This window comes from Rhinoderma darwinii, unplaced genomic scaffold, assembly GCF_050947455.1.
Source record: "Rhinoderma darwinii isolate aRhiDar2 unplaced genomic scaffold, aRhiDar2.hap1 Scaffold_4304, whole genome shotgun sequence".
NCBI classification, from domain to species: domain Eukaryota; kingdom Metazoa; phylum Chordata; class Amphibia; order Anura; family Rhinodermatidae; genus Rhinoderma; species Rhinoderma darwinii.
Genome location: NW_027463821.1, coordinates 1 through 23,106, shown reverse-complemented (window position 1 = coordinate 23,106; position 23,106 = coordinate 1). Strand labels below are relative to the sequence as shown.

Below are 23,106 nucleotides of genomic sequence, written 5' to 3'. Positions count from 1 at the left end.
TGGCCAGGTTGGACACGTAGCGGCAAAATGCAGTTCCGAGGTGTTGTGCAATCTGTGCGGCATGACTGGGCATGCTTTTAAAGATTGCCCCCGCAGAGCGAAATCTGGGCCACCCAGACCAGGGCCAGAGCGGCAGTTTGCAACATGTGCAGACGCCGCTGGTAATGCCCCAAAACGAGCATTGACGACTGAGGGGTCCAGGCCAAAGTCCTTCACAGCTCCATCGGGGGGCCCACCGATGTCAGCCTCGAGGGACGGCCATAGGGATTCCACCGGGTCCAGGCAGAGCAGGAGGAATTCTGACTCTGCTGGACATAAGTTGACCGGCACCTCTGCAAACAGGTCCTCTGCTCCGCCTGCAGTGGACCCTGTTGAGGCAGTGGTTAGCGACAGGCGTCGTGGCTCCGTAGGTTCTGCAGTAGGACCTGACGCCTGTCCCAAGAGTGTGGGCATGGAGCGGAGACACTCTGTGTCAGACGAGGGCTCCATTAAGAAAACCCTAAAATATGCTGGATTGGAGCCTCGTTTTGACCATTTCCGGTCAACGGGGGGGTCGGAGCAAAGTTCCTCCACTGCGGTTGTGGAGGGGCTTGCGATGAAGGCTCCCCGTAAGCAGGCAAAGGTTGCCAAGAGCGATGGGACCTCACAGGCCCCTGTGCAGCTGCCCAGGAAGGACATCAGCGATATCTTCAGCCAGGGGCCAGAGATGGGTGAGAGCGACTTCGAGGAGATGGATAGGAGCCATTCTGCAAAGAGACAGCGAGAGGAAGAGGAGTCCGGAGTTCGGAGGAAAGCTGCCTATCGGAGTTCGGATGAGAGCAGTGTGGGGGTTGGAGCCGCCCACGTATCTGGCTCTGACCCTACCAACATCCAAGATTTATTGACCCCTCAAAAAGGGGGTCCAGACTCGCAGCTGATCTCCGAGTACGACTCTTCTGGTTCGGACCCTGACCTCAACTAAGACTATGTTGGTTCCTATCAAAGTCGCCTCACTAAATGTGAGGTCCCTAAAGAGCCCTGTCCGCAGGACTGCTTTATTTTCATTTTTAGAGACTGTGGACTTTGACCTTTGCCTGCTTCAAGAATGTGGAATCCCTAATGACTTGGAATATCAAGATTTAAAGATGGACTGGAAACTAGGCCCCTCAGTCTGGTCTGGTGGAAATGACTGTCGCTCTGCGGGGGTTGGATTGCTCTGCCGAGGTCGTTTTATCTCCATCCAAACAGTGACTGAAATCATGCCCGGCAGAGCTATTTTAATACATTTGCTTTTTAATGGAACTTTAATTCGTGTTTTAAACGTTTATGCCCCTCCTACCAAACAGGAGAGGGCAGAACTATTAGAGATTTTACCATTGTTTTGTGTTGGGTCTACCCCCCTGCTGGTGGGTGGTGATTTTAACTGTGTGCGAGATGGAGAACACCGCCAGGGTGGGGATTTTAATCGAAAAATTGACCGTACTTCTTACCTGCTCAAGAATTTTATTGGTGATTTTAAATTGAAAGATTGCTGGAGGGAACTCTTGCCTGCGGACCCAGGCCCCACCTGGTCCAATGGAAGAGTGAGCTCCAGAATTGATTTTATTTTCACTTCTAATAGTTTTATTCCCAAAAAATGTTTGCTTTTAACAAATATTTTATCTGATCACAAGCTCCTTTCAGTGCACCTGGAGCTAGAGGGAGAGCAAAAAGCTTGTAGGGGTCCCTGGAGACTAAACACCACACTCCTGGAGGACCCCATCATTAAAGAGGAGTTTGTGCGGACCTACCAGTGTTGGCAGTCCCATAGAGCGCCCAGTCAGCCTATGCTACACTGGTGGGAGGGCATTAAACCCAAAATCAGAGCTTTTTTTATTCGAGCAGGTAAGAAGAAAGCAAAAGAGAAAAAACAATGGTTTTATGTTCTTAATAAACGTTTACATGTACTTTTTAAATTGAAGGAGATTGGTATGGATGTTGATGATGATATCTTAAATCTTAAAGCTGAAATAAAATATGCCATAGAAGAGAAAGGGAAACAAATAATTTTTAATTCACATGTAAAGCACCTCGAGGATGGCGAGAAGTGTTCCCGGTTCTTCTTCAAAAAGGTAATGGATAAACGAGATGTCATTTTAAACCTTGAAGGAGAAACCACTATGGTCGGCATTTTAAATTCTGCTTTTAATTTCTACCAATCTCTTTTTAACAAGAAAAATATTGATCCTTCCTTTTTAGAACATGTTCTTAATTCCCTTGATGCCAAGCTAGATATTTTAGACCAGGAAGTTTTATCCCGTAATATTACCTTGGAGGAACTTTTATTTGCTTTTAAAAGTTTTTCTAATGGGAAAGCTCCTGGGGAAGATGGTCTGCCCATCGAATTTTATCATGCTTTTTGGGAAATTTTAAAGAATGACATGTTTTTATTGTATAAGGAAGTTTTTATTACTGAAGAGCTGCCCCCTTCCTGGAGGAGGGGGATTGTGTCCTTAATTTTTAAAAAAGGTGAGAGGGACCAGTTAAAAAACTGGCGCCCTATTACTCTTTTAAACGTTGATTGTAAAATTTTAGCTAAACTAATAACAATCCGTTTTAAACCTTTTATTCATAAATTAATCCATCCAAACCAGGTATGTGGGGTACCTGGGAGGTCAATTACTGAGTCCCTGAATATTTTACGTGACATCATTTGGTATTTTAAAGAAAGGGGTCAAAGCCTTGCTATTTTATCCTTAGATTTCGAGAAGGCTTTTGACCGGGTCTCCCATGAATATCTTTTTATGGTTCTTAAAAAGATGGCTGTTCCTGAAATTATTTTAACACGTATTAAGCTTTTATATCGATCCTGTTTTAGCCAAATTTCTATCAACGGATTTTTAACTAAAGGTGTTCCTCTTTTATCAGGGGTGAAACAGGGGTGCCCGTTGTCTCCGCTCCTTTTTATTTGTGCCATAGAACCTCTGTTCACCCTAATAAGAGATGATAAAGTCATCAGAGGCGTGCCCATACCTGGAGGAAGGGGGAACCAGGTAAAAATCCTAGGCTATATGGATGACGCCACCGTCCTATGCCCAGACGCCGCTTCTATGAGACGGGCATTGAGGAACACCGGCTTTTTTTGTGAAGCCTCTGGTTTTAAATTAAACGTTGATAAGTGTGACTGTTTTTATACTGGTGTATGGGATTCCTCTGTGACACCAGGAGTTAACATGCAGCAGGATCAGATAAAAATTTTAGGAATTGTTTTTAATCAAGAAAACGATGGGAGACCCAATTGGGATTCAGTAATTGCCAAAATGGAAAAAAAGGTTTTAATGTGGAATTTGAGAAATCTCACCATGGAGGGAAAAGTTTTAATAATTAAATCTGTTTTATTACCCATAATGCTTTATGTAGCTATGGTTTTCCCTCCAACAATTTTATATATTAAAAAAGTGACCAGGATCTGTTTTATGTTTTTATGGGGTTCCAAAATGGAAAAACTAAAACGTGATTTTATGTACAGATGTAAGGACAATGGCGGGAGAGATGTTCCTAACCTTTTTAACTTCTTTTACATTAAATACTTTTGCTTCTGTTTTAAAATGTATAATTCTGATGGTATTTTTAGCTACTTTTTAAAGTACGCTACGGGCATGATTTTTAAACGATGGTTTCGTGTCCCTTTGAATTCTCCTGTGCTTCTGTGTCCCCCAAAACAATATGCGGTGCTCGAAAAAACTGTCAGGCTCCTAGGTCTCCAAGAATTGGAGCCTGACATATTGGGGGACCAGAAAAAAGTGTCACTCTCCTGTAGGCGGCAGGAGGATACACTGGCAGTTTCAAATTTCTCACAGGCAAGGTCCAAGGTGGTGTGGCGGAACGTTTTCGGGAAATTTATGGCAAATGTGCACAAGGACCTTGCCTGGGCAATCGTTCACCAGTGCCTCCCTACTCGTGAATTCCAGCATAGGCGAGGACTGGTGGCGAGAGCCAAGTGCCCGAGAGACAGGTGTGGTGACGACGAGACGATAATGCACCTGTTTTGGAACTGCCCATATGCACAGGAGGTTTGGAGGAAGGTAGGCCCATTGCTGAAATGGGCCTGCGGTCTTAAAGATCTTAAATTTGAATACGTGTTTTATGGTCTTTTTAACTGCCCAAGTTTTAAACAGCAAATGGTCTGTTGGATCATTTTAAACTGTTTTAAGAATGCCATTTGGAAGGTTAGGAACATTCTGCTTTTTAAACATGATTTTATTGACGTTAAAAATTGTGTGAAATATGCCCTAAGTGAAATGTATATTTATTATCTTAGGGACAAAAAGCAGCTAGGGGTAAAAGAAGCAACATCCATGTGGTGTTTGCAAATGTGGAATACCATAACATTGTAAATAAAAATGGTTTTATTCTTTTATGTCTTTTATGCCCTGTATAAATTTTATCCTGCTATTGTTCTGTACTTTTATTATAACATCTGTATTAATGGTCTTATTATTATTACTTTTGTATTCATTTAAATGTATGAATATTCATGTATTATGCTGTTGATTTTATCTTGTGGTTTCAATTTTAAAAAAAAGTCTGTAAAATATATTATTTTTGCCAATAAAAAACTTTGTTGAAACCTTATCTGTTCTTATCAGTTTAATATCTGATACGTCCCCTATCTGGGGACCATATATTAAATGGATTTTTAGAACAGGGAGATGGAAATAGAGCTTGCTCTGTCCACTCCACGCATTGACCTGGTATTGCAGTATTTCCAGGACCGGTGCACCCTTCCCTTATGTGTTGACTAAAATCAGATTCCAAAAGTGTTTTTTCTCTTTGCCATTGTTTCTGTCTTTCTGAAGGGATCTCCCCTTTTAATCCCATTATTTCAACACCTGTTGGACAATGCATTTGTACAGTCATGTGTGATAATGAGCTCATTTATTAAATGCAATTAATGAATACATTGCCACCTCTTGTTGTGTGTGTGTGTGTGTGTGTCTTCTGTGTTTCTGTGTTTCCGGCATTTCACATTGGAACAGCTCATTCACCTTCCTTGTCTTCTCTCCGCCCTCCCTCCCTCCCTCCTAGGTAAGTTAAAGAGCTGCACCTGAGCCAGCCACTGATTGATGCAGCACCACAGTCAAATAGTGGAGTGGAGTGGAGTAGGGGAACAGCAAACAGCCATTAAAGCAGCCAGCCGCCTACCCGCCACAATGGACCTACCTGTGTACACTAGGTGGATGTGATGGAATGTACTGTCGTCCCTACATTTCAAGAAGAAGTAAGAATTGCAGTTGCAACAAACCCTTGCTTGCCTACAAAGAGAGCAGCAATTTGGATTTGTTACTATGTTACCTGGAAGAATAACAAACTGTGCAAGGATGGAGGTTGTAGGAGCAAAGAGAAGTTGTCTGTAAAGTTGGTGGATGCCTATTTTCCATTTTGCAGTCCCTTGTCTCCCTCTTGTGGCCTCCTGGAGGCAAATAAATGTGCAAAAAAAAGACAGCCTGGCGGCCGGCTGTTGCAGTGTTGCCCTCTCAGGCAACACTGAGTGACTGACTGAGCCTCACAGTCTTATATAAAGTTCAGACGGAACTTTGCACGTGTCATAGTGGAGCCCTCAGGATTCCAGAGCCAGCTTTCTGACATCATAATGGGGCCTGCCTCAGAGATAAAAGCCTGGGCCCAGGCAGTGTTGTTCAGTGCTGCTCAGCAGGCAGCACAGGACTGGATTAAAGCTGATACAAGGTGTGAAGGAACAAGGGGTGGCTGTGGGCATGCACTTGCTGCCGCTGCCAGTGTTTATCTGCATGGCAGGAGGGCATTTGGGCGTTGCCAGGAAGGCGTTTTTATGTAGATTCCTCCTCTTTCAGCACTGCATTGTGGTGCAAGCAAAAGAAGCAAATCCTGTCTGGCTTCCTCTCCGGCCTTTATTCACCTCCCGCTTAGTAGCTGTAAATGTGTGTGAGCCTGCAGGGCCCCATGGAATTGCCTAGGAGTAGGCTGAATCGCTGCAAGGGGTGAACAGCAGTATGGGACAGGCTCGGGCAAGGCAAGGGCCGCTCGGGTTATCGCTTCTCGGCCTTTTGGCTAAGATCAAGTGTAGTGCTTTAGGGTATTGCCTTGTTTCTTGGTCAGGAGGTGCCCTGGTACCCTTTTCCTTGGCCTGGGGGGATCGTCTCTTTCACAAGAGACTTCACCCCTCTGCTGCTATTGGGGAGGAGGATTAGTCCAGGGCAACGAGGAGCGATCACCCACCTGACACCTCGGTGTTGAAGGTCTATCCTGAAAACCATCAGAATGGAGGCCATACCGGAATATATGAGGACCAGGAATGCTGTTCGTTTTACGGTGACGGAACTGGAAAGGACCAAGAAAGACCTGCGTTTCCTGAGCGAAGATTTGTTGCTGGGACTGTTTCGGCTGAGCAAGGAGGACATACTGGCGGTAATGGACTACCCACAGAGAGGTGTCTATGACGTCACGTTCATCAATGAAGAAACGTATTTGAAGTTTTCGGTAAACTTGTTGAAGTCACGTGAAGATCCAAAGTTGGAAGGTGTGGTGTTGGTACCACACTTTTCTGTGTGGCAGCGTCTTGTGACCGTCAAGATGTACTCGCCATATGTTGAAGAGGAGGATATTAGTATATTCCTAGGGAAGTATTGCGAGAAAGTTGTGGAGAAAGGCAAAGTTCTGAATGAATTTGGCTTCTGGACCGGAAAATGGAGATTTTTTTGTTCAATGAAACTGGACAGAACTTCAGGAAAAATGGTAACCCCACCAGCTCGCTTTAAAATTGGAAACACGACTGGAGATTTGTTCTTTTCTGGAATGGACATTTTTTGCAGGAACTGTAAGAAATATGGGCACAATACAGCAGAATGTCAAAAGATTGTGTGTACAAAATGTTTGCATGAAGGCCACGACTATCAAGACTGCAAAGAGGAAAAGATTTGTAACATGTGTGGAGAGGGTGGGCATGTCTTCAGGATATGTCCAAAGAGACATAGAAGAGGAGTGCAACAAGAGAGTGGAGCAAGCAGGGAGAAAAGTAAACCGAATATTGAAGAGGTTTCTTCAGTAACGGAAAAAGTGGAGAATAGTGGAGGAGGAGGTATTAAAGATACTGATGTGGGCAAAGGTAAAATTGCTGAAAAAAGGAAAATTGGGAAAGCTAAAATATCTAAAGAAGAAAGTGAAGAAAGAGAGGATATAATAAGAGAGTCGATTAATTTACGGAAGAAGGCGGATGTAGAGGTTTTGCGTGGAATAATAGAGACGCATTTGACAAAACAATTTTTCCGTTTTATGGAAACATATAAAATACCACCTTGGTTGGTGGAAGAGGTCAAGAATGAATGGGATGGTAAACCCCTGAAGCAGGAACTATTGGAGATGCTTGCTGTTTGCGCGGTTAGAAAAGGCTTGGTGACATGATTTAAATGTTTCTGATGTCAGGACTTTGATGTTTTTTGTTCTTATCTGTTGTTCATGTTTTGCAAAATTCTTCTGATATAATGTATTGTATTTTCTGAATAATTCAATAAAAAAGTAAAAAATCTGTTCTTATCAGTTTAATATCTGATACGTCCCCTATCTGGGGACCATATATTAAATGGATTTTTAGAACAGGGAGATGGAAATAGAGCTTGCTCTGTCCACTCCACGCATTGACCTGGTATTGCAGTATTTCCAGGACCGGTGCACCCTTCCCTTATGTGTTGACTAAAATCAGATTCCAAAAGTGTTTTTTCTCTTTGCCATTGTTTCTGTCTTTCTGAAGGGATCTCCCCTTTTAATCCCATTATTTCAACACCTGTTGGACAATGCATTTGTACAGTCATGTGTGATAATGAGCTCATTTATTAAATGCAATTAATGAATACATTGCCACCTCTTGTTGTGTGTGTGTGTGTGTGTGTCTTCTGTGTTTCTGTGTTTCCGGCATTTCACATTGGAACAGCTCATTCACCTTCCTTGTCTTCTCTCCGCCCTCCCTCCCTCCCTCCTAGGTAAGTTAAAGAGCTGCACCTGAGCCAGCCACTGATTGATGCAGCACCACAGTCAAATAGTGGAGTGGAGTGGAGTAGGGGAACAGCAAACAGCCATTAAAGCAGCCAGCCGCCTACCCGCCACAATGGACCTACCTGTGTACACTAGGTGGATGTGATGGAATGTACTGTCGTCCCTACATTTCAAGAAGAAGTAAGAATTGCAGTTGCAACAAACCCTTGCTTGCCTACAAAGAGAGCAGCAATTTGGATTTGTTACTATGTTACCTGGAAGAATAACAAACTGTGCAAGGATGGAGGTTGTAGGAGCAAAGAGAAGTTGTCTGTAAAGTTGGTGGATGCCTATTTTCCATTTTGCAGTCCCTTGTCTCCCTCTTGTGGCCTCCTGGAGGCAAATAAATGTGCAAAAAAAAGACAGCCTGGCGGCCGGCTGTTGCAGTGTTGCCCTCTCAGGCAACACTGAGTGACTGACTGAGCCTCACAGTCTTATATAAAGTTCAGACGGAACTTTGCACGTGTCATAGTGGAGCCCTCAGGATTCCAGAGCCAGCTTTCTGACATCATAATGGGGCCTGCCTCAGAGATAAAAGCCTGGGCCCAGGCAGTGTTGTTCAGTGCTGCTCAGCAGGCAGCACAGGACTGGATTAAAGCTGATACAAGGTGTGAAGGAACAAGGGGTGGCTGTGGGCATGCACTTGCTGCCGCTGCCAGTGTTTATCTGCATGGCAGGAGGGCATTTGGGCGTTGCCAGGAAGGCGTTTTTATGTAGATTCCTCCTCTTTCAGCACTGCATTGTGGTGCAAGCAAAAGAAGCAAATCCTGTCTGGCTTCCTCTCCGGCCTTTATTCACCTCCCGCTTAGTAGCTGTAAATGTGTGTGAGCCTGCAGGGCCCCATGGAATTGCCTAGGAGTAGGCTGAATCGCTGCAAGGGGTGAACAGCAGTATGGGACAGGCTCGGGCAAGGCAAGGGCCGCTCGGGTTATCGCTTCTCGGCCTTTTGGCTAAGATCAAGTGTAGTATCTGTTCTTATCAGTTTAATATCTGATACGTCCCCTATCTGGGGACCATATATTAAATGGATTTTTAGAACAGGGAGATGGAAATAGAGCTTGCTCTGTCCACTCCACGCATTGACCTGGTATTGCAGTATTTCCAGGACCGGTGCACCCTTCCCTTATGTGTTGACTAAAATCAGATTCCAAAAGTGTTTTTTCTCTTTGCCATTGTTTCTGTCTTTCTGAAGGGATCTCCCCTTTTAATCCCATTATTTCAACACCTGTTGGACAATGCATTTGTACAGTCATGTGTGATAATGAGCTCATTTATTAAATGCAATTAATGAATACATTGCCACCTCTTGTTGTGTGTGTGTGTGTGTGTGTCTTCTGTGTTTCTGTGTTTCCGGCATTTCACATTGGAACAGCTCATTCACCTTCCTTGTCTTCTCTCCGCCCTCCCTCCCTCCCTCCTAGGTAAGTTAAAGAGCTGCACCTGAGCCAGCCACTGATTGATGCAGCACCACAGTCAAATAGTGGAGTGGAGTGGAGTAGGGGAACAGCAAACAGCCATTAAAGCAGCCAGCCGCCTACCCGCCACAATGGACCTACCTGTGTACACTAGGTGGATGTGATGGAATGTACTGTCGTCCCTACATTTCAAGAAGAAGTAAGAATTGCAGTTGCAACAAACCCTTGCTTGCCTACAAAGAGAGCAGCAATTTGGATTTGTTACTATGTTACCTGGAAGAATAACAAACTGTGCAAGGATGGAGGTTGTAGGAGCAAAGAGAAGTTGTCTGTAAAGTTGGTGGATGCCTATTTTCCATTTTGCAGTCCCTTGTCTCCCTCTTGTGGCCTCCTGGAGGCAAATAAATGTGCAAAAAAAAGACAGCCTGGCGGCCGGCTGGCCGGCTGTTGCAGTGTTGCCCTCTCAGGCAACACTGAGTGACTGACTGAGCCTCACAGTCTTATATAAAGTTCAGACGGAACTTTGCACGTGTCATAGTGGAGCCCTCAGGATTCCAGAGCCAGCTTTCTGACATCATAATGGGGCCTGCCTCAGAGATAAAAGCCTGGGCCCAGGCAGTGTTGTTCAGTGCTGCTCAGCAGGCAGCACAGGACTGGATTAAAGCTGATACAAGGTGTGAAGGAACAAGGGGTGGCTGTGGGCATGCACTTGCTGCCGCTGCCAGTGTTTATCTGCATGGCAGGAGGGCATTTGGGCGTTGCCAGGAAGGCGTTTTTATGTAGATTCCTCCTCTTTCAGCACTGCATTGTGGTGCAAGCAAAAGAAGCAAATCCTGTCTGGCTTCCTCTCCGGCCTTTATTCACCTCCCGCTTAGTAGCTGTAAATGTGTGTGAGCCTGCAGGGCCCCATGGAATTGCCTAGGAGTAGGCTGAATCGCTGCAAGGGGTGAACAGCAGTATGGGACAGGCTCGGGCAAGGCAAGGGCCGCTCGGGTTATCGCTTCTCGGCCTTTTGGCTAAGATCAAGTGTAGTATCTGTTCTTATCAGTTTAATATCTGATACGTCCCCTATCTGGGGACCATATATTAAATGGATTTTTAGAACAGGGAGATGGAAATAGAGCTTGCTCTGTCCACTCCACGCATTGACCTGGTATTGCAGTATTTCCAGGACCGGTGCACCCTTCCCTTATGTGTTGACTAAAATCAGATTCCAAAAGTGTTTTTTCTCTTTGCCATTGTTTCTGTCTTTCTGAAGGGATCTCCCCTTTTAATCCCATTATTTCAACACCTGTTGGACAATGCATTTGTACAGTCATGTGTGATAATGAGCTCATTTATTAAATGCAATTAATGAATACATTGCCACCTCTTGTTGTGTGTGTGTGTGTGTGTGTCTTCTGTGTTTCTGTGTTTCCGGCATTTCACATTGGAACAGCTCATTCACCTTCCTTGTCTTCTCTCCGCCCTCCCTCCCTCCCTCCTAGGTAAGTTAAAGAGCTGCACCTGAGCCAGCCACTGATTGATGCAGCACCACAGTCAAATAGTGGAGTGGAGTGGAGTAGGGGAACAGCAAACAGCCATTAAAGCAGCCAGCCGCCTACCCGCCACAATGGACCTACCTGTGTACACTAGGTGGATGTGATGGAATGTACTGTCGTCCCTACATTTCAAGAAGAAGTAAGAATTGCAGTTGCAACAAACCCTTGCTTGCCTACAAAGAGAGCAGCAATTTGGATTTGTTACTATGTTACCTGGAAGAATAACAAACTGTGCAAGGATGGAGGTTGTAGGAGCAAAGAGAAGTTGTCTGTAAAGTTGGTGGATGCCTATTTTCCATTTTGCAGTCCCTTGTCTCCCTCTTGTGGCCTCCTGGAGGCAAATAAATGTGCAAAAAAAAGACAGCCTGGCGGCCGGCTGTTGCAGTGTTGCCCTCTCAGGCAACACTGAGTGACTGACTGAGCCTCACAGTCTTATATAAAGTTCAGACGGAACTTTGCACGTGTCATAGTGGAGCCCTCAGGATTCCAGAGCCAGCTTTCTGACATCATAATGGGGCCTGCCTCAGAGATAAAAGCCTGGGCCCAGGCAGTGTTGTTCAGTGCTGCTCAGCAGGCAGCACAGGACTGGATTAAAGCTGATACAAGGTGTGAAGGAACAAGGGGTGGCTGTGGGCATGCACTTGCTGCCGCTGCCAGTGTTTATCTGCATGGCAGGAGGGCATTTGGGCGTTGCCAGGAAGGCGTTTTTATGTAGATTCCTCCTCTTTCAGCACTGCATTGTGGTGCAAGCAAAAGAAGCAAATCCTGTCTGGCTTCCTCTCCGGCCTTTATTCACCTCCCGCTTAGTAGCTGTAAATGTGTGTGAGCCTGCAGGGCCCCATGGAATTGCCTAGGAGTAGGCTGAATCGCTGCAAGGGGTGAACAGCAGTATGGGACAGGCTCGGGCAAGGCAAGGGCCGCTCGGGTTATCGCTTCTCGGCCTTTTGGCTAAGATCAAGTGTAGTATCTGTTCTTATCAGTTTAATATCTGATACGTCCCCTATCTGGGGACCATATATTAAATGGATTTTTAGAACAGGGAGATGGAAATAGAGCTTGCTCTGTCCACTCCACGCATTGACCTGGTATTGCAGTATTTCCAGGACCGGTGCACCCTTCCCTTATGTGTTGACTAAAATCAGATTCCAAAAGTGTTTTTTCTCTTTGCCATTGTTTCTGTCTTTCTGAAGGGATCTCCCCTTTTAATCCCATTATTTCAACACCTGTTGGACAATGCATTTGTACAGTCATGTGTGATAATGAGCTCATTTATTAAATGCAATTAATGAATACATTGCCACCTCTTGTTGTGTGTGTGTGTGTGTGTGTCTTCTGTGTTTCTGTGTTTCCGGCATTTCACATTGGAACAGCTCATTCACCTTCCTTGTCTTCTCTCCGCCCTCCCTCCCTCCCTCCTAGGTAAGTTAAAGAGCTGCACCTGAGCCAGCCACTGATTGATGCAGCACCACAGTCAAATAGTGGAGTGGAGTGGAGTAGGGGAACAGCAAACAGCCATTAAAGCAGCCAGCCGCCTACCCGCCACAATGGACCTACCTGTGTACACTAGGTGGATGTGATGGAATGTACTGTCGTCCCTACATTTCAAGAAGAAGTAAGAATTGCAGTTGCAACAAACCCTTGCTTGCCTACAAAGAGAGCAGCAATTTGGATTTGTTACTATGTTACCTGGAAGAATAACAAACTGTGCAAGGATGGAGGTTGTAGGAGCAAAGAGAAGTTGTCTGTAAAGTTGGTGGATGCCTATTTTCCATTTTGCAGTCCCTTGTCTCCCTCTTGTGGCCTCCTGGAGGCAAATAAATGTGCAAAAAAAAGACAGCCTGGCGGCCGGCTGTTGCAGTGTTGCCCTCTCAGGCAACACTGAGTGACTGACTGAGCCTCACAGTCTTATATAAAGTTCAGACGGAACTTTGCACGTGTCATAGTGGAGCCCTCAGGATTCCAGAGCCAGCTTTCTGACATCATAATGGGGCCTGCCTCAGAGATAAAAGCCTGGGCCCAGGCAGTGTTGTTCAGTGCTGCTCAGCAGGCAGCACAGGACTGGATTAAAGCTGATACAAGGTGTGAAGGAACAAGGGGTGGCTGTGGGCATGCACTTGCTGCCGCTGCCAGTGTTTATCTGCATGGCAGGAGGGCATTTGGGCGTTGCCAGGAAGGCGTTTTTATGTAGATTCCTCCTCTTTCAGCACTGCATTGTGGTGCAAGCAAAAGAAGCAAATCCTGTCTGGCTTCCTCTCCGGCCTTTATTCACCTCCCGCTTAGTAGCTGTAAATGTGTGTGAGCCTGCAGGGCCCCATGGAATTGCCTAGGAGTAGGCTGAATCGCTGCAAGGGGTGAACAGCAGTATGGGACAGGCTCGGGCAAGGCAAGGGCCGCTCGGGTTATCGCTTCTCGGCCTTTTGGCTAAGATCAAGTGTAGTATCTGTTCTTATCAGTTTAATATCTGATACGTCCCCTATCTGGGGACCATATATTAAATGGATTTTTAGAACAGGGAGATGGAAATAGAGCTTGCTCTGTCCACTCCACGCATTGACCTGGTATTGCAGTATTTCCAGGACCGGTGCACCCTTCCCTTATGTGTTGACTAAAATCAGATTCCAAAAGTGTTTTTTCTCTTTGCCATTGTTTCTGTCTTTCTGAAGGGATCTCCCCTTTTAATCCCATTATTTCAACACCTGTTGGACAATGCATTTGTACAGTCATGTGTGATAATGAGCTCATTTATTAAATGCAATTAATGAATACATTGCCACCTCTTGTTGTGTGTGTGTGTGTGTGTGTCTTCTGTGTTTCTGTGTTTCCGGCATTTCACATTGGAACAGCTCATTCACCTTCCTTGTCTTCTCTCCGCCCTCCCTCCCTCCCTCCTAGGTAAGTTAAAGAGCTGCACCTGAGCCAGCCACTGATTGATGCAGCACCACAGTCAAATAGTGGAGTGGAGTGGAGTAGGGGAACAGCAAACAGCCATTAAAGCAGCCAGCCGCCTACCCGCCACAATGGACCTACCTGTGTACACTAGGTGGATGTGATGGAATGTACTGTCGTCCCTACATTTCAAGAAGAAGTAAGAATTGCAGTTGCAACAAACCCTTGCTTGCCTACAAAGAGAGCAGCAATTTGGATTTGTTACTATGTTACCTGGAAGAATAACAAACTGTGCAAGGATGGAGGTTGTAGGAGCAAAGAGAAGTTGTCTGTAAAGTTGGTGGATGCCTATTTTCCATTTTGCAGTCCCTTGTCTCCCTCTTGTGGCCTCCTGGAGGCAAATAAATGTGCAAAAAAAAGACAGCCTGGCGGCCGGCTGTTGCAGTGTTGCCCTCTCAGGCAACACTGAGTGACTGACTGAGCCTCACAGTCTTATATAAAGTTCAGACGGAACTTTGCACGTGTCATAGTGGAGCCCTCAGGATTCCAGAGCCAGCTTTCTGACATCATAATGGGGCCTGCCTCAGAGATAAAAGCCTGGGCCCAGGCAGTGTTGTTCAGTGCTGCTCAGCAGGCAGCACAGGACTGGATTAAAGCTGATACAAGGTGTGAAGGAACAAGGGGTGGCTGTGGGCATGCACTTGCTGCCGCTGCCAGTGTTTATCTGCATGGCAGGAGGGCATTTGGGCGTTGCCAGGAAGGCGTTTTTATGTAGATTCCTCCTCTTTCAGCACTGCATTGTGGTGCAAGCAAAAGAAGCAAATCCTGTCTGGCTTCCTCTCCGGCCTTTATTCACCTCCCGCTTAGTAGCTGTAAATGTGTGTGAGCCTGCAGGGCCCCATGGAATTGCCTAGGAGTAGGCTGAATCGCTGCAAGGGGTGAACAGCAGTATGGGACAGGCTCGGGCAAGGCAAGGGCCGCTCGGGTTATCGCTTCTCGGCCTTTTGGCTAAGATCAAGTGTAGTACCTGCTCAAGCTGAGGTTAGTAATCATCCCTGCCGGTGGTACGTGGGCCATCGTAGGGGGATGACAGAACGCCGAGGTGAGGGCAGGGAACCACAACGGTCATCGCTCTGGTGTACGCATTTGGTTTAAAGGTACCATTTGTAGGTGACCAGGCGACCGCCGGATCGAGGTCATTAGGCCGGGTAGTTTGGAAGCCCGAGTTGCTATGTGCCCCAGGGCTGGTGACCCTGGGGTGCCCTAACTCACTGGGGGTGGGATCCCACTGAGTGAAGGCACACTTGCACGCACTCTCTTTCACGCTATATGAGCACACACCTTTATTCTCCCGGCCTTCTGGCTGGGAGATGAGGAATTTTTTTATACCTGGCGGATGTCCAGGCTGTATCACAGCGCACATCCACTTATTTAATTTTGTTTTTCACTGTGTGTTTGTCACGTTTGTCACAAGGATTTTGGGATGCGGTGCCCTTTTGGGACCCTCCTGAGGTCTAGGGGGAAAATGTGTGGCCTTCTGGTTCCTTTTTCCCCTGCAACCCGGCCTCCCTTCTTCGGAGGGGAGGTGCAACTAGGATGCAGGCTCCTAGGTGGACACTGGGGTGGCAGCCCAGGTAGAAGCCTAGGAGTGTGTTTGGGTCTCCCTAAGCTTCGGCGAGGGGGGACCATCGATCCTTGATCCTCTAGGCCTATGGTTTGGAGGGTCAGGGAATGGTTATGCGGGGCCTCTCTCTTTTAAGAGAAGGGCTGCGATAGACCGCATCCTTGTGCACTTTTTGTGTGGCACCTCTGCACTTTTTATGCACTTGGGTGATAGAAAGCACGACTCGGGCTTTCAATAAAAAAAAAAAAAAATCTGTTCTTATCAGTTTAATATCTGATACGTCCCCTATCTGGGGACCATATATTAAATGGATTTTTAGAACAGGGAGATGGAAATAGAGCTTGCTCTGTCCACTCCACGCATTGACCTGGTATTGCAGTATTTCCAGGACCGGTGCACCCTTCCCTTATGTGTTGACTAAAATCAGATTCCAAAAGTGTTTTTTCTCTTTGCCATTGTTTCTGTCTTTCTGAAGGGATCTCCCCTTTTAATCCCATTATTTCAACACCTGTTGGACAATGCATTTGTACAGTCATGTGTGATAATGAGCTCATTTATTAAATGCAATTAATGAATACATTGCCACCTCTTGTTGTGTGTGTGTGTGTGTGTGTCTTCTGTGTTTCTGTGTTTCCGGCATTTCACATTGGAACAGCTCATTCACCTTCCTTGTCTTCTCTCCGCCCTCCCTCCCTCCCTCCTAGGTAAGTTAAAGAGCTGCACCTGAGCCAGCCACTGATTGATGCAGCACCACAGTCAAATAGTGGAGTGGAGTGGAGTAGGGGAACAGCAAACAGCCATTAAAGCAGCCAGCCGCCTACCCGCCACAATGGACCTACCTGTGTACACTAGGTGGATGTGATGGAATGTACTGTCGTCCCTACATTTCAAGAAGAAGTAAGAATTGCAGTTGCAACAAACCCTTGCTTGCCTACAAAGAGAGCAGCAATTTGGATTTGTTACTATGTTACCTGGAAGAATAACAAACTGTGCAAGGATGGAGGTTGTAGGAGCAAAGAGAAGTTGTCTGTAAAGTTGGTGGATGCCTATTTTCCATTTTGCAGTCCCTTGTCTCCCTCTTGTGGCCTCCTGGAGGCAAATAAATGTGCAAAAAAAAGACAGCCTGGCGGCCGGCTGTTGCAGTGTTGCCCTCTCAGGCAACACTGAGTGACTGACTGAGCCTCACAGTCTTATATAAAGTTCAGACGGAACTTTGCACGTGTCATAGTGGAGCCCTCAGGATTCCAGAGCCAGCTTTCTGACATCATAATGGGGCCTGCCTCAGAGATAAAAGCCTGGGCCCAGGCAGTGTTGTTCAGTGCTGCTCAGCAGGCAGCACAGGACTGGATTAAAGCTGATACAAGGTGTGAAGGAACAAGGGGTGGCTGTGGGCATGCACTTGCTGCCGCTGCCAGTGTTTATCTGCATGGCAGGAGGGCATTTGGGCGTTGCCAGGAAGGCGTTTTTATGTAGATTCCTCCTCTTTCAGCACTGCATTGTGGTGCAAGCAAAAGAAGCAAATCCTGTCTGGCTTCCTCTCCGGCCTTTATTCACCTCCCGCTTAGTAGCTGTAAATGTGTGTGAGCCTGCAGGGCCCCATGGAATTGCCTAGGAGTAGGCTGAATCGCTGCAAGGGGTGAACAGCAGTATGGGACAGGCTCGGGCAAGGCAAGGGCCGCTCGGGTTATCGCTTCTCGGCCTTTTGGCAAGATCAGGTGTAGTATTTCTGCATCTGGTTTTGTTGGGAGGTGTCCGGGGTACCCTGCTCCTTGGCCTTGGGGGATCGTCTCTTTTCACAGAGAGACTTCACCCCCTTGCTGCTATTTGGGGAGTGGGCTTAGCCCCCGGACAACGAGTTGCGATCGCGCCTTACCCAAGAGGTCAACCGGCCTTGAGGCGTTTTTCTAAGAGCGTTCCGAGGGCGTTTATCGGGCTTCGTAGGTGTCTGGGGTACCCTAATCCTTGGCCTTGGGGGAGGGTTCCACTTAATTGTGGAATCTGAGCCCTTGCTGCTATAAGGGACAGGCTTAGCCCCCAGGCACTGAAAATGCCATTTACATTTGGATTTGCATCCGGGGACACCCGGTTGCGCCAGTCCGTCCGCATCGAGGTGGAAGAAGGCCATCGCCAGCGGAAGAACCTTCGCTTCATTGTGGAGGTGATTCTGCTGGACTTCCTGGGGCTCAAGCGGGCGGACATCCTGTGTCTCAATGACCAGGAAAGCCGCGGTCGGTACACCATATCCTTTACGGCCGCGGCATGTTGCGACAACATGCACAAAAGATTGTCTGATGCGGACCAGAGTGAGGAGCGGCTAAATGGACTGAACTTTTTATTCCTCTACGGGGAGGAAGAAGTCCCGCTCGTGATGTGCATGTTCAGTCCATTTGTCTCAGAGTGTGACATTGAAACCTTCCTCAGTCGTTACTGCAGGGAGGTCCGCTTCTCACACAAAATCTTGAACACCCAGAGCTTCTGGAACGGCAAAAGGAAATATTGGGTGAAGTTCCGCCAGGATCCCAATGGCATTGGAGGCTTACATCACCCACCCCAGAACTTTGCCATTGGGAAGAATCGAGGATTCTTATTTTACCCCCAGATGCCAATAGCCTGCCGGAACTGCTTGAGATATGGCCACACCAGAGAACATTGTGACCGGCCCCATGTGGTGCAGTGTAACAGGTGTGGCCAGGTTGGACACGTGGCGGCAAAATGCAGTTCCGAGGTGTTGTGCAATCTGTGCGGCATGACTGGGCATGCTTTTAAAGATTGCCCCCGCAGAGCGAAATCTGGGCCACCCAGACCAGGGCCAGAGCGGCAGTTTGCAACATGTGCAGACGCCGCTGGTAATGCCCCAAAACGAGCATTGACGACTGAGGGGTCCAGGCCAAAGTCCTTCACAGCTCCATCGGGGGGCCCACCGATGTCAGCCTCGAGGGACGGCCATAGGGATTCCACCGGGTCCAGGCAGAGCAGGAGGAATTCTGACTCTGCTGGACATAAGTTGACCGGCACCTCTGCAAACAGGTCCTCTGCTCCGCCTGCAGTGGACCCTGTTGAGGCAGTGGTTAGCGACAGGCGTCGTGGCTCCGTAGGTTCTGCAGTAGGACCTGACGCCTGTCCCAAGAGTGTGGGCATGGAGCGGAGACACTCTGTGTCAGACGAGGGCTCCATTAAGAAAACCCTAAAATATGCTGGATTGGAGCCTCGTTTTGACCATTACCGGTCAACGGGGGGGTCGGAGCAAAGTTCCTCCACTGCGGTTGTGGAGGGGCTTGCGATGAAGGCTCCCCGTAAGCAGGCAAAGGTTGCCAAGAGTGATGGGACCTCACAGGCCCCTGTGCAGCTGCCCAGTAAGGACATCAGCGATATCTTCAGCCAGGGGCCAGAGATGGGTGAGAGCGACTTCGAGGAGATGGATAGGAGCCATTCTGCAAAGAGACAGCGAGAGGAAGAGGAGTCCGGAGTTCGGAGGAAAGCTGCCTATCGGAGTTCGGATGAGAGCAGTGTGGGGGTTGGAGCCGCCCACGTATCTGGCTCTGACCCTACCAACATCCAAGATTTATTGACCCCTCAAAAAGGGGGTCCAGACTCGCAGCTGATCTCCGAGTACGACTCTTCTGGTTCGGACTCTGACCTCAACTAAGACTATGTTGGTTCCTATCAAAGTCGCCTCACTAAATGTGAGGTCCCTAAAGAGCCCTGTCCGCAGGACTGCTTTATTTTCATTTTTAGAGACTGTGGACTTTGACCTTTGCCTGCTTCAAGAATGTGGAATCCCTAATGACTTGGAATATCAAGATTTAAAGATGGACTGGAAACTAGGCCCCTCAGTCTGGTCTGGTGGAAATGACTGTCGCTCTGCGGGGGTTGGATTGCTCTGCCGAGGTCGTTTTATCTCCATCCAAACAGTGACTGAAATCATGCCCGGCAGAGCTATTTTAATACATTTGCTTTTTAATGGAATTTTAATTCGTGTTTTAAACGTTTATGCCCCTCCTACCAAACAGGAGAGGGCAGAACTATTAGAGATTTTACCATTGTTTTGTGTTGGGTCTACCCCCCTGCTGGTGGGTGGTGATTTTAACTGTGTACGTGATGGAGAACACCGGCAGGGTGGGGATTTTAATCGAAAAATTGACCGTACTTCTTACCTGCTCAAGAATTTTATTGGTGATTTTAAATTGAAAGATTGCTGGAGGGAACTCTTGCCTGCGGACCCAGGCCCCACCTGGTCCAATGGAAGAGTGAGCTCCAGAATTGATTTTATTTTCACTTCTAATAGTTTTATTCCCAAAAAATGTTTGCTTTTAACAAATATTTTATCTGATCACAAGCTCCTTTCGGTGCACCTGGAGCTAGAGGGAGAGCAAAAAGCTTGTAGGGGTCCCTGGAGACTAAACACCACACTCCTGGAGGACCCCATCATTAAAGAGGAGTTTGTGCGGACCTACCAGTGTTGGCAGTCCCATAGAGCGCCCAGTCAGCCTATGCTACACTGGTGGGAGGGCATTAAACCCAAAATCAGAGCTTTTTTTATTCGAGCAGGTAAGAAGAAAGCAAAAGAGAAAAAACAATGGTTTTATGTTCTTAATAAACGTTTACATGTACTTTTTAAATTGAAGGAGATTGGTATGGATGTTGATGATGATATTTTAAATCTTAAAGCTGAAATAAAACATGCCATAGAAGAGAAAGGGAAACAAATAATTTTTAATTCACATGTAAAGTACCTCGAGGATGGCGAGAAGTGTTCCCGGTTCTTCTTCAAAAAGGTAATGGATAAACGAGATGTCATTTTAAACCTTGAAGGAGAAACCACTATGGTCGGCATTTTAAATTCTGCTTTTAATTTCTACCAATCTCTTTTTAACAAGAAAAATATTGATCCTTCCTTTTTAGAACATGTTCTTAATTCCCTTGATGCCAAGCTAGATATTTTAGACCAGGAAGTTTTATCCCGTAATATTACCTTGGAGGAACTTTTATTTGCTTTTAAAAGTTTTTCTAATGGGAAAGCTCCTGGGGAAGATGGTCTGCCCATCGAATTTTATCATGCTTTTTGGGAAATTTTAAAGAATGACATGTTTTTATTGTATAAGGAAGTTTTTATTACTGAAGAGCTGCCCCCTTCCTGGAGGAGGGGGATTGTGTCCTTAATTTTTAAAAAAGGTGAGAAGGACCAGTTAAAAAACTGGCGCCCTATTACTCTTTTAAACGTTGATTGTAAAATTTTAGCTAAACTAATAACAATCCGTTTTAAACCTTTTATTCATAAATTAATCCATCCAAACCAGGTATGTGGGGTACCTGGGAGGTCAATTACTGAGTCCCTGAATATTTTACGTGACATCATTTGGTATTTTAAAGAAAGGGGTCAAAGCCTTGCTATTTTATCCTTAGATTTCGAGAAGGCTTTTGACCGGGTCTCCCATGAATATCTTTTTATGGTTCTTAAAAAGATGGCTGTTCCTGAAATTATTTTAACACGTATTAAGCTTTTATATCGATCCTGTTTTAGCCAAATTTCTATCAACGGATTTTTAACTAAAGGTGTTCCTCTTTTATCAGGGGTGAAACAGGGGTGCCCGTTGTCTCCGCTCCTTTTTATTTGTGCCATTGAACCTCTGTTCACCCTAATAAGAGATGATAAAGTCATCAGAGGCGTGCCCATACCTGGAGGAAGGGGGAACCAGGTAAAAATCCTAGGCTATATGGATGACGCCACCATCCTATGCCCAGACGCCGCTTCTATGAGAAGGGCATTGAGGAACACCGGCTTTTTTTGTGAAGCCTCTGGTTTTAAATTAAACGTTGATAAATGTGACTGTTTTTATACTGGTGTATGGGATTCCTCTGTGACACCAGGAGTTAACATGCAGCAGGATCAGATAAAAATTTTAGGAATTGTTTTTAATCAAGAAAACGATGGGAGACCCAATTGGGATTCAGTAATTGCCAAAATGGAAAAAAAGGTTTTAATGTGGAATTTGAGAAATCTCACCATGGAGGGAAAAGTTTTAATAATTAAATCTGTTTTATTACCCATAATGCTTTATGTAGCTATGGTTTTCCCTCCAACAATTTTATATATTAAAAAAGTGACCAGGATCTGTTTTATGTTTTTATGGGGTTCCAAAATGGAAAAACTAAAACGTGATTTTATGTACAGATGTAAGGACAATGGCGGGAGAGATGTTCCTAACCTTTTTAACTTCTTTTACATTAAATACTTTTGCTTCTGTTTTAAAATGTATAATTCTGATGGTATTTTTAGCTACTTTTTAAAGTACGCTACGGGCATGATTTTTAAACGATGGTTTCGTGTCCCTTTGAATTCTCCTGTGCTTCTGTGTCCCCCAAAACAATATGCGGTGCTCGAAAAAACTGTCAGGCTCCTAGGTCTCCAAGAATTGGAGCCTGACATATTGGGGGACCAGAAAAAAGTGTCACTCTCCTGTAGGCGGCAGGAGGATACACTGGCAGTTTCAAATTTCTCACAGGCAAGGTCCAAGGTGGTGTGGCGGAACGTTTTCGGGAAATTTATGGCAAATGTGCACAAGGACCTTGCCTGGGCAATCGTTCACCAGTGCCTCCCTACCCGTGAATTCCAGCATAGGCGAGGACTGGTGGCGAGAGCCAAGTGCCCGAGAGACAGGTGTGGTGACGACGAGACGGTAATGCACCTGTTTTGGAACTGCCCATATGCACAGGAGGTTTGGAGGAAGGTAGGCCCATTGTTGAAATGGGCCTGCGGTCTTAAAGATCTTAAATTTGAATACGTGTTTTATGGTCTTTTTAACTGCCCAAGTTTTAAACAGCAAATGGTCTGTTGGATCATTTTAAACTGTTTTAAGAATGCCATCTGGAAGGTTAGGAACATTCTGCTTTTTAAACATGATTTTATTGATGTTAAAAATTGTGTCAAATATGCCCTAAGTGAAATGTACATTTATTATCTTAGGGACAAAAAGCAGCTAGGGGTAAAAGAAGCAACATCCATGTGGTGTTTGCAAATGTGGAATACCATAACATTGTAAATAAAAATGGTTTTATTCTTTTATGTCTTTTATGCCCTGTATAAATTTTATCCTGCTATTGTTCTGTACTTTTATTATAACATCTGTATTACTGGTCTTATTATTATTACTTTTGTATTCATTTAAATGTATGAATATTTATGTATTATGCCATTGATTTTATCTTGTGGTTTCAATTTTAAAAAAAAGTCTGTAAAATATAATATTTTTGCCAATAAAAAACTTTGTTGAAACCTTATCTGTTCTTATCAGTTTAATATCTGATACGTCCCCTATCTGGGGACCATATATTAAATGGATTTTTAGAACAGGGAGATGGAAATAGAGCTTGCTCTGTCCACTCCACGCATTGACCTGGTATTGCAGTATTTCCAGGACCGGTGCACCCTTCCCTTATGTGTTGACTAAAATCAGATTCCAAAAGTGTTTTTTCTCTTTGCCATTGTTTCTGTCTTTCTGAAGGGATCTCCCCTTTTAATCCCATTATTTCAACACCTGTTGGACAATGCATTTGTACAGTCATGTGTGATAATGAGCTCATTTATTAAATGCAATTAATGAATACATTGCCACCT

At 45.7% G+C, this 23,106-nt stretch overlaps 8 non-coding genes and 2 pseudogenes across 8 annotated transcripts; all 10 read left to right on the top strand.

Annotated features, from left to right (window-relative positions):
* Nucleotides 1-4,554: 4,554 nt before the first annotated feature.
* Nucleotides 4,555-4,746, top strand: LOC142711600 (U2 spliceosomal RNA). Its single transcript, XR_012869980.1, has one exon. It is a non-coding gene; the product is annotated as a U2 spliceosomal RNA (small nuclear RNA).
* A 1,282-nt stretch (nt 4,747-6,028) lies between these two features.
* On the top strand, nt 6,029-6,170 carry LOC142711615 (U2 spliceosomal RNA; annotated as a pseudogene).
* Nucleotides 6,171-7,482: 1,312 nt separating this feature from the next.
* LOC142711592 (U2 spliceosomal RNA) lies at nt 7,483-7,673 on the top strand. Its single transcript, XR_012869975.1, has one exon. It is a non-coding gene; the product is annotated as a U2 spliceosomal RNA (small nuclear RNA).
* A 1,282-nt stretch (nt 7,674-8,955) lies between these two features.
* LOC142711608 (U2 spliceosomal RNA) lies at nt 8,956-9,146 on the top strand. Its single transcript, XR_012869984.1, has one exon. It is a non-coding gene; the product is annotated as a U2 spliceosomal RNA (small nuclear RNA).
* Nucleotides 9,147-10,436: 1,290 nt separating this feature from the next.
* On the top strand, nt 10,437-10,627 carry LOC142711596 (U2 spliceosomal RNA). The gene has a single exon (XR_012869976.1). It is a non-coding gene; the product is annotated as a U2 spliceosomal RNA (small nuclear RNA).
* Nucleotides 10,628-11,909: 1,282 nt separating this feature from the next.
* On the top strand, nt 11,910-12,100 carry LOC142711584 (U2 spliceosomal RNA). The gene has a single exon (XR_012869967.1). It is a non-coding gene; the product is annotated as a U2 spliceosomal RNA (small nuclear RNA).
* Nucleotides 12,101-13,382: 1,282 nt separating this feature from the next.
* LOC142711571 (U2 spliceosomal RNA) lies at nt 13,383-13,573 on the top strand. The gene has a single exon (XR_012869956.1). It is a non-coding gene; the product is annotated as a U2 spliceosomal RNA (small nuclear RNA).
* Nucleotides 13,574-14,855: 1,282 nt separating this feature from the next.
* On the top strand, nt 14,856-14,925 carry LOC142711620 (U2 spliceosomal RNA; annotated as a pseudogene).
* A 788-nt stretch (nt 14,926-15,713) lies between these two features.
* On the top strand, nt 15,714-15,895 carry LOC142711606 (U2 spliceosomal RNA). The gene has a single exon (XR_012869983.1). It is a non-coding gene; the product is annotated as a U2 spliceosomal RNA (small nuclear RNA).
* A 6,835-nt stretch (nt 15,896-22,730) lies between these two features.
* Nucleotides 22,731-22,922, top strand: LOC142711602 (U2 spliceosomal RNA). The gene has a single exon (XR_012869982.1). It is a non-coding gene; the product is annotated as a U2 spliceosomal RNA (small nuclear RNA).
* Nucleotides 22,923-23,106: the final 184 nt, after the last annotated feature.